Source organism: Chrysochloris asiatica, unplaced genomic scaffold (genome assembly GCF_000296735.1).
Source record: "Chrysochloris asiatica unplaced genomic scaffold, ChrAsi1.0 scaffold00263, whole genome shotgun sequence".
NCBI lineage: Eukaryota > Metazoa > Chordata > Mammalia > Afrosoricida > Chrysochloridae > Chrysochloris > Chrysochloris asiatica.
The window spans coordinates 563,654-568,656 of record NW_006408781.1 but is presented as its reverse complement, the minus strand read 5'-3'; the positions used below and the strand labels follow the sequence as shown (position 1 = coordinate 568,656).

Sequence of the window (5,003 nt, the reverse complement as noted above, 5' to 3'; positions counted from 1 at the left end):
TCTATTTTTCCATGAACTTTTTGAACCCCCCTCATATTTATTAAGAACACAAATCCCAAGAAGCCATGAGCAGAGTCCTTGAATGTTTTAGAACATAGTCCTCTTGAGGATTCTGATGAAAACTATGGAGTCTTTCCTCAAAATACAAGAGGGATGTTGACAAAGTTTTCATTGTGATTTCAGAGAAGTCTCTGAAACCCATCTCCGACTCTGAGAGCAGCCTTGTAATTCTGTCCTCCTCCCTCCTTTAATGGACGCCCTCCATCCATCTACCACTCGTTGCTCATCTCCCTTTGCACACCTCTTATCCCTTCCCTCTGCACTTGCTTTTGCCCTGGACAACACATGCCAGTGCTGGCAGCTCTACTTATAACCTTTTCTTAGAGACCCTGCCCTCCACAGCCCACCTGACTGGGCCAGGCTGTCCCATCAAATCTCGTATCTTTGGCATCTGGAATCAAATGCTGAGAAACTGAGCCAGTCTGATGAATTGCAAAGCTTTATAGAAAAGTTTAGGAGCTCTGGTAGCATAGTGGTTACGAATCGGGCTGCGAACCTTAAGGTCAGCGGTTCGAAACTACCAGCTGCTCTGTGGGAGAAAAATGAGGCTTTCTACTCCCGTAAAGATTTACACCCTCGGAAACCCTGTACAGGGTCGCTATGGGTCGGAACCGACTCGATGGCACTTAGCAACATCAACAATAGAAAAGTTTGGAAGAAATAAAAATTCGGAGATTTAACAGAGATTCAGATAAAGAGAGTGAGCATGAAGCAAGATGCAGAGATAGAAACAGGTCTTCCATTCCCCCTGAGGTCTCTGCAAACTTTCTGTAACTGAGTTCTGTGACAGTGTTGCTGTGAGCTGCAAGTTGTGCCACTAGCATTTCAAATACCAGCAGGTGGACAGGTTTCAGTGGAACTTCCAAACTAAAACAGACGAGGAAGACAGACTTGATGATTAGCTTCCAAAATTTAGCCAATGAAAGCCTAATCGATAAGAACAGAATGTTGTCCAGTATTGTGCTAGATGATGAGCCCTCTAGGTTCACAGGTGATATGTTAGCCACAACGGTCTCAAACATCCCAGCAATCAGAAAGCTGGTGTGGGACCCGGCAATGTTTGTTCTGTTAAACTCGAGGCCACCTTGAGTCTAAGTCCACACAACTGCTTTCCCACTTTCATCTCCAATCAGCTTCTCACTCATGATCCTTTGGGGTTCCAGTTTACCCAGCTCAGTACCATCCCAGGACCGGAGGTGGGTTCTTTTCTTCCTTTCTGTTCCAGCACCACCTTCACAGACAAGACTTCTCTTCCCAGTCACTAGCAAGCATCCTGTGTGTTCTTACTCTTCCACCAACTGAAAGGCTTTCACTTTTTTATTTCCTTATTTACTGTCTGCCCCCCACACTGGAGTATGCATTCCCAGAGAACAGAGCCCTTGTCTGTTCCCTTCTCAACTACCCCCAGGGCCTAGGACTGTACTTGGCACAGACTAGGAGCTGATTAATATTTGTCGAATAAATCAACTTGCCCAAGTCTAGTAAGTGATTCAAGCAAAATGTATCTGACCCCAAAGGCTATTCTCTTCATGATCTATTAGTTGGTTCTCATTGCTAAGTTTTGATGAGAGTTGTAGTCAGGAGGTTATAAAAGAGTGGTCCATAATTAGAGCACTGTAAACCTACACTATATGAGAAGGGAACAATGAAGGCAAAGCAGGAGAAACATCTGCTTCTGATTATTTCATCTACAATAAAATGTATGTCCTAGACTATGGAGACACACTTCATTGTGCCTAATAGTTTCTTCTTAAAATTCATGTAGTGATTGATGGAGATTTCTTTTTCCCCTAAAATTCTACTTAAAAAATACCAGGGAACTGTTATTTAAATGTAGCCCGAAGCAAATCCTTTTGTTCAGCGAATAATCGTGCCTTAATTTGAGTTTTATAAGTTGAGTTTTCTGCACTCCTTTTTTATTTTTTAACGAAATCTAATGAGATGCAATTTTTATAACAGGCTGGTCTTGTTAGGCAACCTTTTCCTTTGGTTTAAAAGTGCATTTTCAATGTAGGGGTGTCATTATCTCGCACTCGAGATGCCAACATATCCTCTGAGAGAGAAACCCTAGTGGCACAAACAGGATATGGCTCTGGGCATACGGTACAGAATTGTCCATGTCACCACAGAACTCCTGTGGCCTCTGGGGCCTCCTGCTTACTCAGTAGTACTAGACAGAATAGAGAGGAAGAGGAGACAGACCAACCCTTTTAGAAAGGTTACAGCCACAGACCAAAGGGACCAGGACTCTGCAATCTACTTACACATGGACAGCTGCTTCTTCTTGGATTTTCAACAGTGCTCAACCATTCAGGGTTTAGGTATCTGGGTATGCTACATTTGCTCAGTTGTTTAGGGGAAGGTAAGGGGCCATCTTTAAATAGCACACCTCAGATGTCTGCCACAGGCAGCAGAACAAAGTGGTGCTTTACTGTCACTCGTGCCTATCTTCTGAGCCACCAACTGAGTGCAGGCTAAAAGTTCTACTAGGAGTTCAGATAGTATGAGGCTCGTGAGACAAAAATCAACAAAACTCAACTCCTCCCTCTCCTGGGCTGGTGATTAGCATTCATGCAGATCCTCATGGCAGGGCTAGTTGGGGAGCCCCACTGGGAGTCAGGGCGATGAGCCATATTCTTTTGGACAGGTCTTTTCTACTGAAGAGCCAAGAAGTGTGTTTGAACGGGTGACCTTTAAGTTAGCAGCCGAGTGTTTAGCCATTGCACCCCATTGTTCTTGTATAAGTGTGTGTGTGTGTGTGTGTGTGTGTGTGTGTGTAGCCCTGTATGGTGGCTATTCCTTTAGAATGTTGTTGTTATTCAGTGCCGTAGTGTTGGTTCTGACTCACAGTGACCCTGTGTAGGGTTTCTGAAGCTGTAACTTATTGTGGGAGTACAGAGCCTCATCTTTCTCCATGGAGCTCTGAATGGACTCGAACTACCAACCTTGTAATTTGCAGTCCAGTGCAAAACAACCATACTCCTACAAAACCACCATGCTCTCTTAGAATAGACTTCCATAAATGGAATTACTGATCAAAGTACGAATATGATCATTTTCATAGTATTTTTGGTACAAGTTCTCAAATTGCTTTTGAAGATGGCTATACTGACTCACAATGCCATCAGCAATTACTCATTTTGCGGCATCATAGCCAGAACTGATGATTATCATTTAAATTTTTTGGGAAATTTAATAGGCCTCTGTTTTAATTCGCATATAATTGATTAACTGAATAAGCAATCATTTTTTCACATTTGTGTGATCCCCTCTCTCTTGCCACAGAACCAGTGATTTCTGGTGTACTTCTGTCCTAACCTCTGGCATTCTTAGGTTGAGAGTCTCCAAGAAAGCAGACCCACAGTACAAGATAACAGGACTCAGGCAGGAGACTGCACAGAAATGGGCATGACAGTGTCGTGAGTACCAGACTGAGGCAGAGACAAAATACCATAATGATTAGATCTTATTAGTAGGGAGTAATTCTGGCCAAACTTAAAGGGGCTGGTCCCTCTCCTGTAGATTACAGCAGCTCTGTCACTGTGCATTTGCGGACAATTCAGTTGATTGTTCTTCTGCAATTAAAGGAGTAAATGCAAATGTGTTCCTGGGATGAAACCTAAAATCCATGCTGTGGAGTCGATTCTGCCTCATAATGACCCTCTAGGACAGAGAAGAGCTGCTATATCAGGTTTCCAAAGCTGGAAATCTTTACGTTTGGGAATTGTTTCCTCTTTAAGGTAGAATAGTATTTGAGTCCTAGTGTGGTATTATAGCTCTGGTAGCATAGTGGTTACGAATCGGGCTGCGAATTGCAAGGTCAGCAGTTTGAAACTACCAGCTGGTCTGTGGGAGAAAGATGAGACTTTCTGCTCCTGTAAAAATTTACAGCCTCGGAAACCCTGTACAGGGTCGCTATGAGTCGGAACAGACTCCATGGCACATTACAACAACAAGTGTGGCACTGTAGGATCAGCAAGGTTGGCCTTTCAAACCAGCCATTCCTAGAAAACCCTCTACAGGGTGGCTATGAGTCGGAACAAAGTTGGTACACACAGGGACCCTGCCTCAGACAGATATGGAAGACAGGGTTTTTCTGAATCTGGTTGCTAGAATTGATCTCCTGAGTAACTGAATCTCTTTGAAAACTAGTTCTCTATGATAAGGATTCTAGTCCGCTGACTGAAAGGCAGTGGTAGAATTCTTGCCCTCCATGAGGGAGTCTTAGGGTGAGTTCCTGACAATGCCCCTCAAGCACATCCACCACCCGTCTTGCATATTTCTACAATGCTGAACAGATTTCAGACAAAGACAGACTAGGAAGAAAATATCAGCCAATGAAAACCATGTGGATCGCAGTCTAGTGTGATTCCATTGTACATGGTATCCACAGGGGTCAGAGTCTGACTTGGCACTAGCTAACAACATTCAACTAAGTGGTTTAAGCAAACGATCAGTAAAAACCAATTACCTGTCCCCCCCCAAAAAAACACAGACTTACCAGTTGCCCCAGGGATACTTCATCTTTCTATTAATATACTTACTTCAATTTTTCCCAGGTCTCCTCACCAAATTTCTCTACGACAAGAGACTGCAGACAGGTGTTGATGAAGCCATACTAGAACACAAAACAAAAGAACTGTGCAGAATGAAGCATGGAGTCCCCAGCTACATACATCTTCATGGTCTATTTTAGGAAAGGTACAATGTTGCCACTGTGGTTGCTGTGAGCCTTGGAGTTAGTTACCACTCACAATGACCCTACAAGGGTTTCTGAAGAGTGGCTGGTGGCTTTGAACTGCCAACCTTGCAGTTAACAGTCCAGTGCTTATCCTACAGTGCCCCACCAGGACTCCAGAACTCCACTGTTGTTGTTGTGTGCTGTTGAGTCTGTTCTGACTCATAGCAATCTTGTATAGAGTTTCCAAGAACACCAAGTGGGT

General features: G+C 43.7%; 1 protein-coding gene across 1 annotated transcript in view; it reads right to left on the bottom strand.

The window, feature by feature from the left end:
- The window catches only part of LOC102839658 (guanylate cyclase soluble subunit beta-2-like), a 137,180-nt gene extending 132,508 nt beyond the window's left edge, over positions 1-4,672 (bottom strand). Inside the window, exon 1 of the mRNA XM_006874150.1 lies at positions 4,605-4,672. The gene's annotated coding sequence lies outside the window, so the exon portion shown is untranslated. The remainder of the gene's footprint in view (positions 1-4,604) is intronic.
- Between the last annotated feature and the right edge of the window lie 331 nt (positions 4,673-5,003).